Source organism: Pan paniscus, chromosome 15, assembly GCF_029289425.2.
Source record: "Pan paniscus chromosome 15, NHGRI_mPanPan1-v2.0_pri, whole genome shotgun sequence".
In the NCBI taxonomy this organism is placed as follows: Eukaryota; Metazoa; Chordata; class Mammalia; order Primates; family Hominidae; genus Pan; species Pan paniscus.
The window spans coordinates 38,217,755-38,230,877 of NC_073264.2; the positions used below are offsets into that span (position 1 = coordinate 38,217,755).

General features: G+C 37.8%; 1 protein-coding gene across 1 annotated transcript in view; it reads right to left on the minus strand.

The window, feature by feature from the left end:
- Positions 1-13,123, minus strand: part of SLC25A21 (solute carrier family 25 member 21) — a 497,244-nt gene that overhangs the window by 224,697 nt on the left and 259,424 nt on the right. The gene's annotated exons all lie outside the window — the stretch shown is intronic.

The window sequence follows — 13,123 nt, forward strand, 5'->3', positions numbered from 1 at the left end:
GCATGTTACAATCCACAATTCAATTTGGCATAGCATCTTGCATAAAAGTGTATCCCAAACCACTTTACAGAAGTGAAATTTCCGTTCTCAAGCCAATATATGCTATATATTACAGAACAGCTGTGTGCAAACATTGCCTCATGGAAAAAAAAATCTAAGACATTAGGTCATGAGATGAAAACCCAAAGGAGAATTTAGGAGTAAGGACCAGCAGAGCTGGAAGGAGGGAGAAGAGCAGAGACCGATAAGAAAGGAAACACATTAATTTGCAAGATTTAGGAATGGATCTTTGATGAGTTGAAGATATATCAGACACTTTTTTCCCCAGAAAATGTTGTGAGACAATCTTTTTATATAATCCAAAGGAGTAGAAGAGGTTAAATAAACAAAAAGTATGAGGTAAAGACTGATAAGCCTTCCAAATAGTAGCACAAGTAGATGGATTAGTAATCTCATAGTCATATGGAATAAAGGCAATAATATTCTGTATTTTGAGTTAATCTGAACTACGGTAAACTATTACCTATATAGATTAGAGGATAAGATGTGCTTTTAAAGCTAACTACATAAGCATAAACTCTATAAATGAACTGCATTTAAAAATAAATAGAATTTTATAAAACATATTTAATACTAACACAAATCAATTAGAATATACACTTTTAGAATCGTGCTTGGTTTCAAGAAAACATAAAAATATTATTTTTTATTTTGGTTTTAGTTGTAAAAGTACCAGTTAGTGGAAAATTGTATCTAACAAATAACAGGGCATTTGCAGTACTTAAACTGAATCCATAATATAGAATTCTGCTTTAAAACCTAATCAGTTTAAGTGAAAATTACTCCCAAGGATATAGAAAGGCAAAATAAAGGCTATTTAGATTTTCTATAATTTAAATAACAGTAAACTATTTTTTAAAACTTCCTGTTCTTCATTCTGAATGTTCACTTAAAGCTTAAGTTTCTGCATCAAATGTCATCTTCATAGCCAATTAATCTTCTATGCACTGTGTATGACAAACATTCAAGTCCCATGAACTCCAAGGTCATCCATTTAACAAGAGGTTTACATGACTCATTAAAAGTTATGCATTCTTTTAAGGGGATATACTTTTGAGTATTGGAGTTTTCCACATAAAAATATGATTAACTCTGTACCTTGTGTAAGTTACTTATGTTTGGCATCTACCCATTTAAATTTGGCAGATATCTCATTTTACATGACACATATAACACTATGCAGGAAGAATGAAGAAAGTAAATCCATATTGTATTATTTCCCCAAATGTGTGGAAATACTGGATTCCTCAGACAACCTTGAGAAGCTTTCCAGAGACTATTCTGATGAGGGTTGTAGCTATGCTGTTTAGGTTGTCCTTGCCAGTCACAGTCTTATCCCAGAGTCCAGCTATCCCAGTGATTACACAGGTAGGGTCAAAGATGACTATTCAGCCTGTGCTAGCTCTACTCTGGTGGCTAGTGTCTCAACTGTGCCATTCTCTAAGGAGGGAAGTATCGTATAGTAAAACACACACACACACACACACACACACACACGAACTCTGAAAATCTAGGTTTGAGTTTTGTATCAAGTTTCACAAATCACTTATTCCAGGGGTTCTTAACCTGTGGTCGGATTTTGGAAAAAGGAAGGTGTTCATAAACTACTAGAAATTATATGATAAATTTGTTTTTAAGTTTATTTTGGTTTGTGCTAGTGTTAATTTTTATGGCAGAGGAGACCATGACTTTTGACAATTTCTTCAAAATTTCTATATTCCCAAAATGTTCAAAAACTACTTATTGTGGCGGGGCACAGTGGCTCATGCCTGTAATTCCAGCTTATTTAGCGGCCGAGGTGGGAGAATTGCTTGAGGCCAGGAGTTCCAGACCAGCTTGGGCATCTCTACAAAAAATTAGAAAAGAAATCAGCTGGGCATAGAGGCTTATGCCTGTAGTCCCAGATACTCAAGAGACTGAGGCAGGAGGATCGCTTGAGGCCAGGTGGTTGAGGCTATAGTGAGCCATGATTGCACCACTGTACTCCAGCTTGGGCAAAACAAACAAAACCAAAACAACAACAACAACAAACCTGACTCACTGAGCTTCAGTTTTCTTCTTTGTAAATGGGAATAAAAATAATAGTGGTCCTACTGGCCTGACACAGTTGCCTTGAGAACCAATTTAAACAGAGTGTAGAAGTACACTATAAATCATCACTGCACAAACATTTGCTATAACTAGCCTTGCTGCCATTATGTTTTTATCAGTTTATGTGAACATTTCTGCTTACACAATGTCAGGAACAAGGAACTCAAAATCTTCTCTTTCTTTCAAGAGCCATTTCATAGCTCGCCCAAGCATTCAGCAATGGAGACTGAGGCCCTGTATCCAGAAAATGGCCCACAGATGTGTTTTGTTCAGTTCACATAGTGTTCTTTTAAAAATAAATTGCTTTGGGAGGCCAAGGTGGGTGGATCACTTGAGGTCAGGAGTTCGAGACCAGCCTGGCCAACATGGTGAAACCCCGTCTCTACTAAAAATACAAAAAATTAGCCAGGCCTGGTGGTGCATACCTGTAATCCCAGCTACTCAGGAGGCTGAGGCAGGAGAATCGCTTGAACCCAGGAGGTGGAGGTTGCAGTAAGCCAAGATTGTGCCACTGCATTCCAGCCTGGGTGACAGAGTGAGACTCCGTCTCAGGAAAAAAAAAAAAAAAAAAAAAAAATTGGTCGCCAAAATTTAAAAATCAGGAGTTTTCACATAAAAAAAAAATCAGAGTTCTAGATTGCTTGATAAACTAAAATAAATATCTGGCTTCCTTGAGTCACTCTCCCACCATTCAACAACCTGCTGGAGCTGAGTTTAGGAACATGTGCTCCTCAGTTGAAGCCAGCTCCCTTGCTTCCCTCCTCTGACTTTCGGATTAGCCATGTAAGTGTCCAAGCTGAAAGCTGATTCTAAATCTGAACTGAGCGCAATCACTTTGCTTTGAAAATATATGCAAGAAAGTGTCACTCTTGCCTTTTTTTGTTCTTAGAAAGTTCTTTCAAACTTCAAATACAGAATAGTTAGAATAAACGCTCAGGCAATTGAGGACAAACTGTCAATATTTTCCACGAATACTGCTTTTCCTATGACTGAATTCTTGTCCTTTGAAAGAGCATCCTCTGACAAGAACAGTGAATGGCAAGACCCATTACATAATTATAAGATCCAAGAAAGAGGCAGGTGATACGATTGAGGGGGAAGCTATAGGCTTAACCAATGGGAAATCCCGACCCAGATTCAAAAATTGACCACGCGTAAGTCAATAGATATGGAGAAATAAATGGGTTGCTCACATATCATTCGGGAGAATCTGAAATAAATCAGCAACTCAAAGGGCCATCTAGTTTTGTCTTGAGCAAAAATGCCACTTTTAAGGGTAAGAAAATTGTAAAATACAGAATGGTTTTTCCCTTAAATTTCAAAGGTTGCAAGAGATTTTTGCAAGCCTAATTTCTCTGGAACTTAATAGGAGAAAGAGCCTCTAGGAAAATTGAAAATGTATGGAAAATATAACTAAGGAAGTTCTTGATTTTCCTCCCTTTTCAATCAAATGTTCTCTCGTTGTATTAGTCTGTTCTCACACTTCTGTAAAGATAATACACAAGACTGGGTAATTTATAAACAAAAGAGGTTTAATTGACTCACAGTTCCACATGGCTGGGGAGGCCTTAGAAAACTTACAATCATGGCAAAAGGAAAAGCAGGCACCTTCTTCACAATGTGGCAAGAGAGAGTGTGAGTGTGTGGAGGAGGAACTGTCAAACACTTATAAACCCATCAGATCTCTTGGGAACTCACTTACTATCACGAGAACAGCATGGGGGAAACCGCCCCCATGATCCAATCACCTCCCACCAGGTCCCTCCCTGGACATGTGAAGATTATGGGGATTACAATTCAAGATGAGATTTGGGTGGGGACACAGCCAAATCATATCACTCGTGTTATGAAGGGCCCCCAAATTATGAGGAGGCCACTGTGGATTACAATGAAGTAGCAAAACTGGCCCAGGTAAACCTATTTAGATATGATTAGAATGAATCCTACTCCCTTCCAAAATAATTGTTAAATTCTAGGCCAAAATTATTGGTTCTAAGGTACACTCTATTTTTCTAAAATTGGTGCTACTGGCATTAGAATTTTGATTCCAAAGAAGACTATAACAATTACCTTGACCTATGAAAGATTTCAAGATTTATACAGTCATTACCAAACTACAGTTTATGCTGGATCATGCACTATGGTAAATGCTTCAGCAAAAGCTATGTGGTGTAACAGAGGCCACCCATTTCAGCAGAATAGGCTGTAGGAAGTTTTTCTAAACCTAATTGCAGGGGCCATTTGGGTTAGAGTGAGGTTGCACTGTAAATCTGCCATTCTTAGAGGTCCAAATTTCTCAATGCATATTGAATCAATATTCCTGCTATGAAACTGTGTAAGCTAGATTCTGTGCCACTGTAGTAAAATGCTCCTCAATAAACTTGTTTTCACAAGAAGCTTGCCCACTCATGCGTCCCAAAGCTGTTGTAATCTTCATTGTTGAGGCTGATCTAACAGCAGGAACATTATTCTATTTCTTGACATGTTTAAAGTTCTCTAATGAATAAAGCTAACAGCTTATGGCTGCTACGACTGTCACTTGATTACCCCGAAGGGATTTTTTTTTTGTCTTTAAAATTGGCCTCCTAGTTTGTTTTTAACTACTTTGTGCACAGAGGTCTGAAGGAGAAAGCAGATCAAAGATCAGCTCGCAACATAAAAAGCAGCTGTAGTTAATTAAAGGCAAATGAAGGACATCTGACCAGATTCTTTATGAGCCGCCTTGTCACACATTCAACAGTCTATAATCTCTGTGACCTTGTCCCTTGGTCCTGAACTGTCGCCAAACCTGAGAAATGGATATGGCTCAAGTTATATACAAATGGAAAAAGGGAAGGGATATTCAGGGTGTGGCTTAAGAAAGAGGAGGTAACGTGGCAGAAGAACACAATGACAGTGAAGTGACTGGCGATATGCAGAAGTCACCCAGGGTTTCCGTTATAAAGCAGTGAGTCTTTCCCATGTTCAAAATAATTTGTCCTAAAGAGGTAAATGTAGGTAATCAGATTATAAAAGTTACTATTTGGGAGGTGAAACTAATACTTATTCTCCTATGATTTGAAAGAAAATGAATTAAAAATATTCTTACAGTATGCACTATTTGAATTTTTCAAGCATTATAATTGTTCCTATTTTTAAAAAGTGATTCAAATCTAAAGCACTTAAGTAAAACAATGACTTTTTCTAAGTTGAAAAGGAATATATGTTCATTCAAAAAATAAAAAATTCCAGAAACATGTAAGAAAATAAAATTTCCCCCAAATCGGAGAGAATTCTGTCAAGATTTATATTTAAATCAATAGAAAAATATTTGGGATACAAATGGTAGGGAAAAAAGCAGCAAAGTAGCACAGTGCCTATGGTTGTAGATGGCCAAGATGACTCTAATGCATGGATGATGAAGCAACAGGTCTAGATTCTGGGAAGTTGTTTAATTTCTTTCCTTCCTTTTTTTTTTTTTTTTTTTTTTAGATGGAGTCTCACTCTGTCGCCAGGCTAGAGTGCAGTGGCATGATCTCGGCTCACTACAACCTCCGACTGCCTGGTTCAAGCTATTCTCCTGCCTCAGGCTCCCAAGTAGCTGGAATTACAGACATGCGCCACCACACCCAGCTAATTTTTGTATTTTTAGTAGAGACGGGGTATCACCATGTTGGCCAGGATGGTCTCGATCTCCTGACCTCATGATCCACCCCCCTCAGCCTCCCAAAGTGCTGGGATTACAGGTGTGAGCCACCATGCCCGGCTGGGAAGTCATTTAATTTCTATCAGCATCAGGAAAATGGCTGTGAGGGTCTGCACTGGTCCTTAAAAATGCATCTCCAGCATAGACAAAAGAAAAGCCATTGCAGTTTGTATGATCTCCAAAGCAACCGGACAGCTCCTGTCTCTGCCTGTTAACTTACTTTCTAGAGGCCCAGAAAAACACATACCATGCCCTCTATGGAGATTGGGGATCATTGGAAAAATGCCAGCTTCATAGCATTGTGTAAGAAAATAGGGGGATCGTATCTCTAGGAAGGCTTTGAAAACTGCAAAGTAATACTTATTATCTATTATTAGCAATAATTGAGATGCTATGGAGGACACCAAAATCAATAAGGACCTACCTTTGAGAGTTTTTTATCATGTACTTGGAGGAACAATATATACAAAAATAAAATGTCAATAAAAAATTGAACATAAGTTCAACTTTACAGTGTAAGATGTGTGCAAGGTAACCATCAAATCAACTGCAAAAATCTGAGAAGAGGCTATGAAGTAAAGAGCATATATTTTTGGCTTGTTTGTTTTGTTGGTTGGTTGGTTGGTTGGTTTTGTTTAATTGACAGATAAAATTGTGTGTATTTACCATGTACAACATATTTTTTAAGTATGTATATATTGTGGATGCTTATTTTTTTAAAAAAACCTATCAGAACTAACTGACACAAACGAGTGCTACCCTTTCAAAGTTTTCACCTTGGCTATCATCTACAAACGTACTAAAAATACATTGCCACCATCTAAAACATTTTTGGTCTTTATAAGATTCCCTTGAGCTTGTGGTATATAATCTTAAATAACCAATAGGCGTTTTTGAAGATGGATTAGGTTTTTGGAACGAACCAAGCATCAGATGGAACTAAGAGTGGTAAATACAGAAGCTTATCAGACTGGATGATATTACCTTAGATGCCAAAAGAGATATGGCCACAGAATAATGAAACTGATCACTGTGTGTAGAGTAAGTTATTTCTAAAAAATGTTCCAAGGGTGGGTGTCCAAAAATATTTGTATTAGGGCAGCACATTGAAATAAGGTACAGTTCAAGGAATAATACTGAATTCAGTGAATAAGTTCTGATTTCTTCTTTATTTAAAAAGTACTGCTTACTTTATATTCACACTTTGTAATTGCACAGGACTTCAGAGAAGGGAAATATGGAAAAGCTTTACAGTTTAATTCGGATTTGCTATTAAAGGACATAGAAGATATGGTTGGGAGAACAGACAAAGAGTGAATTTCAGGGAGGTGGAATGATACGTAAAAAATGATGATGGGGCACAGAGGATTTTTAGGGCAGTGAAAACTCTGTATGATACTATAATGATGAATACATGTCATTATACATTTGTCCAAATCCATAGACTATACCGCACCAGAAGTGAACCCTAATGTAAACTATGGCCTTTGATATAATGATATGTCAATGCAGGTTCATTGTGACAAATGTACTACTCCGGTATGGAATATTGACAGTGGGGGCATCTCTGCATGGGCCTCTGTACTTTCTGCTCAATTTTGCTGTGAAGATAAAACTTCCCTAAAAAGTCGTCTATTTAAAAAATGATGGTGGGAAAGCATACAGCATTGATGAGGAATGAGATGAAAGAAGAATTAGAAAGCATTCCCAGCAAAGGATAAAACACTAAATGAGATGGCCAAGTCCCAAGAAATGAGAGTATTTTATTATGCACCGCACTATCCAGTAGAAGTTTCTTCCATAATGGAAATCTTTTATGATTTCCATCCTATCCAATACGGTAGCCACTAGCCTCATGTGGCTATTTAGCATATAAAATGTGGCTAGTATGACTGAAGAAATAATATTTTGTTTCTATTTACTTTTAATAAATTTAAATCTAAATAGCCACATGGCTGTGGTTGTGGATACTTATATTGGATAGCTCAGGGCAGAGCACAGAGTGATATGGTGGTTGTCATGAGAAATACAGATGGAGGGTTAAGTAGGTGGTAGCTAGATACTGGAAGAGCTTCCAGTTATGTTAAAAAGCATTAAATTTACCCCCAAGGAAGATGAGAAACTAAGAAAAAAATGAAGAAGGTAACTAGCATAATTGATTTACTATGCTTTGAGTCTCAGGGCTTCAGTGAAAAGAATGGTGTAGGTTTGGGGTGATAGTTTACTTGGAGGCAGAGGTGCCAAGGAAGAGGCTGTTGAATAATCCAGGCAAGAGTGTCCATAACCAGGATAGGAGGTGGCAGGGAAAATAGAGGGACTTGAGGGACATTTGAGAGATAAAGAGAAGGATGCACTGGAAGAATGAGGGAGGGAGAAGGAATAGATAACGTGAGACTTGAGAATGGTAGATGGTGGTGCCATGCACTGAAAAACAGGTTTGAGGTGACATCCATGAAACCAGCAGGGACACTTTGAGTACGAGGGGCCTGGTAGGCAACCAAACGGGATGATACGCAGTTAGAAGCCTTGCACATACGATGGCCACTGCAGCCTTGCAAGGGGATGAGACCCTCCAGGGTAAGTCCGAAAGTGAGAAGATAAGATGGCAAAGGACAAAACCCCAAGGAACACCAATTCCCTGATATGATTTGTTTGCTTTTAAGTCAGTTTCATTTTCACCTCTGTTCAGGACAAATAGTAAAGCGTATTCAACCGCACTGGATATGAGCCTTTTAAATAAAATCCCCAAACTCACAGTCTCGGAACCTCACAGTTCTTTCTAAATAGGCAAGTCCTTGGGATTCTCTCCTCACTGTCAACCACATTTTTAGGACACACTGACATACAGAAAGTATTATTCCAAATTCATGGGTTTTTCTTCTCATTCAGGACATAATGTCAGATAAAGCAGAATAGACTTGAATGCAAAAGAGAAAAATTTACTGGTAACAGAACCTATATTAACTAAATATGCTCTAAAATAAATTAATAAGAAAACAGTTGTCAATAAAAAATCTGCCAGTGCATCTCTGTCCTGTAAATTTTTATCAAACAAATGTCCAGTGCCCCTTCTACATCAGTAAACCACCTACAAGTAATCACAACATGAAACAAGGGAATATATAGTTTTTTTTTAAGTGGAAGCATAATACAAACTCTCCTACCTAAATACGAACATTGGCAGTACCATTCCAAAGAACTGTAGTTTATTAGCAGTTTTTACTACACAAATCAGAGCATTAAAGAGGGTGCCAGTGCTTCTACATGACACTTGTAACCATGAAGTGTAAAGGGATATAAGTGATACTCTCAATTATTCAGGTGTATCAGACTGTCAAATGCTCTTATTTGGGAAAGCAGACCTAATAAATTCACTGAGATGTTACTTGCTATACCTTACATATTTATAAAAACTAGGAGCCGATGCAAGTCTAAGTACAGAGATCATCATGGATCACTCTTGTTTCAGGAATTCAACAGACACTTCTCCATAAATAGATTACAACTGATCCTGCATTGGGTCATTCTTTCATTGAATGACCTCTATTACTTAGCGTCTATAAAGTATCAAAGCCTAGGGGGTTTTGAGTGTCAAGGTGAGCAGTTTGGACTTTACAAGTATGAAAAAGAAAGGTGTTAAAGCAATGGGAGATGAGATAGAGTACGGTAGCAACAGGACCTCATCATATTTCTAAACGGAGAACTCTTGCGCCAGAATTAGAGTGCAAAAAGTTGTGATTATTTGGGAAGGTTTTGTAACATTAGCTTGGATGAGAAAAAAATAGTGCCTGGAATTGGAAGTGGTGCTGGGGACAGAGAGAAAGGAATTAATCAGAAATATATTTAGAAGTTGATGTGAAATGGAGAAATAACTTTGAGGTTATTACCTGGGGGAATTCGATAGATGGTTTTGATCATATGAGGTATCTCTAAAGATTTTAATCGTTTCGTGGCCTCTATTTGTGGTCTTCTCCTAGAAGTATCATGAAAATGCTAAGCATTCATTAGTGGCTTATTTCGGAATTACAGTCATTTCATCACTGAACAGCCCTGTCAATTAGTTAATGAACTGTAAAATTCTTAACTGAACCAGGAAGAGTTCTTTACATTAATTCTCTAAATCAAAGATGTTTTTAATTGTATTCTGTTAATTCTGATTTGCTTCTCTAAACGAATTGTTACTTATCCTTCAGTGTGGTTTCTATTCCTATGTATTGTGATAAAAAAGTTAATTAGGTTTTAATATGATCAAAAGGAAATTAAACCCAGCCTGTTAGTTTTCTCACAAGAATCGTCATACCACAGATTTCTTAAAGTTCAGCAGTGGCCATGAAGCAGGGACCTTCTACTCTTATGATGGCATTTCTTGTATCACTCCTACTACTGCTGATACTACTACTAATTCTATTACTACTCCTATAACTACTACTGCCACCACTACCACTACTGAAACTGGCTTACTTTATTATGTGCTTTCATGAATCAGAAACTGTTACATGTATTTTACATGTATTAATTCATTAACTCACTGCTGGCAACAGTAATCACAAAAGCACTCTGAAGAGAGTACCAATGAGTATCATATTTTATTAGACCACAAGGAAGAAGAGTAACTGCCCAAGGTCACAGAGCCATTAAAGGGCAGCGTTCGGATCCCATCCTGGGGCAGACTGTTATTTTGGAGGTCCCCAGCCAACAATCGTATTCCTGCCCTGATGGGGTGCCCTCCTGCACTGACTCCAGGCTTGGCCACGTGACTTGCTATGGACAACAGGACGTTAGTATGTGTTATATAAGCAGAGACTTGAAAAGCCACTTTCACACTGGTGTTTGCCTAGTCCATTTCTTTTAGGGACCCAGCACAAGTCACATGCAGAGGCCTCATGGGGGAGAACTGAGGCTCTCTAGTCCCAGCCAATAGCTGGCACCAACTGCCAGCTCTGCAAGGGAGTCTTGGCCACTGAAGCCCCAGCCACTGTCTGATTGTAACTGCATGAAACACCCCATCAAGACCAGTAGGAGGATAACCCACATGAGCTCAGGCAACCCACAGAATTGTGAGAGATGATAGAATGGTTGTCACTTTAAGCTCCTAGGTTTTGGAATGATTTGTTACATAGCAGTAGAAAACAAAACAAAACCCAATCTGCTTGGCTATAAAGTGCATGCTCTTAACCACTTTCTAGCCTAAACTGAAGTTACTTTCCTAATCATAAAAATATACATCATTTTTGAGCATTTACTTGCTGTGTGCTAATTATAACTACTTATTTTTTAAATCTATATTTATAAAATGTTTTCTCTGTGTAGTATACTATATATACTTATTATTATACATTTCTATCTTAAATCCAAAATGTATTTTGGGGATTAAAAACTAACAGACTGCCTATCCATTGCCAAGAAAAGTAGAAAGGATCTATTTCATTAACTTTGCTAAGAATTTATGGCAATGATGTTCACTCAGTTATTCAATCATTCAACAAATAGTTAGCAGTTATTGCACAAATACTATGTTGCAGTAACCATGCTAAGCAGTCTGCATACTTTTGTTCTCCACGGCCACCAGATATGAGAATGGGATGTACCAGGAACTGTGACTGAGGTCATGCGGCAGAGCAGGTAAGTGGCAGAGCCTGAATCCACGCCCAACTCAGTCTAACTTCAGGGTCCCTGTCTGCCCCTGCCCTCATTCTGCTACAATTGGTGCTGCTATACAAGCAGCAGGCACTAAACAAATCTGAGTGGATTACAACAATTACGGTCCTATAACCTGACTGAAGGCATTATTGAAGAGCTAGTCTCATTGGAAAGGTATCCAAAAGTGCCTATTCCTAGTCTCAATGTCAACTGATAGAGTACAATTTTAGATAAATCTATAAATCAGTTAAGAGTTTATACACAAACATAAATTAATGTTCAATGTATAAAGTTCTTTCACGTGGGTAAAAGTTTGCCCAAGTGTTAGACTTGCCAAGAATGTAAGCCTCTGTCTGGGTAAGTCTGTCTATAAATTCTTAGCTCAATTCCACCTAACCTGGACTAACCCAGTCAAGTTAGGTGCCCATCTTATCTTGCATACAATGGATCACATTCAATTCTTATTTTCTACCAACCTGTCTACCTTTCCAGGCTCTCCCACCAATTCTGAACTGTGAGTACCTTGAGAATAAGAAATATTTTATCTATGCTGTCATACCACCTTTAGTGAAAAAATGAGTTCCTTCCTCCAACCTTTCTCCTTTTTTTTTTCCCAGCAACCACTCACTAGAGCTGTCCTTCAACCTGCCACTGGCTGAGAGAATTTGTTCTTTTGAAAGACAACAGCAGAAAACCAAGTTTTCATTATTTTGAAATCACTTTTTTCTTTTCATTTCAAAAGGTGTTTAACTTATACAGTATGGGTTTAAGATTCAGAAAATGATGTAAAAAGAAAATTCCTAATACAAAGGCTAAAGTATAAGCCTATATATTACTTAGATAATTAAAATCCAAAATCTATCTGGGGAAGAAAAAAATTCCTTAAAGTAGAGGTAGAAGTAGTCATGTGTGAACTGAGATTTTTTGTTTGTTTGAGACAGGATTTTTGCGTTGCCCAGGCTGGAGTGCAGTGAATGATCACGGGTCACTGTCACCTCCGCCTCTTGGGCTCAAGCCATCCTCCCGAGTAGCTGGGACCACAGGCTCAGGCCAACACACCCAGCTGATTTTTGACTTTTTTGTAAAGACAGGGTCTCATTATGTTGTCCAGGCTGGCCTTGAATTCCTGAGCTCAAGTCATCTTCCTGCCTCAGCCTCCCAGAGTGCTAGGATTACAGGTGTGAGCCACCACACCAGGCATGTTTGGAAGGATAAGAACGAGTTGTTTGAATAGATGTTTACAATCTTTTCCACTGTTAATTGGAGTAAAACAAGGGTTAAGTTTGAGTGAAAGGATTTCCAAGCCTATGACAAATGATATGTTGTTAAAAGAACCTTTTATAAATCATTTAATTGTCAGAGTAAGTTAATCATAGCAAATATTAAGTATTAATTATCTTATCATCAAGTTAAATATTTAAACATGAATGGTAAGCACCACATGGGTATGTCTTTCATAGATGTAGAAATTCAGAATAAGTCAGGAAATTTTGAATTATCAAAATAAAGCTTGAGGAATATTCTAGTAAGTATGAATAGACTAAGAAATATTGGGCTGTTACAATATGTGATTGATTACATAGCATAATTGCTAAGTTGTGTGATCATAAGTCATATAACATCGAACTATTGTAATTATATAAGAAT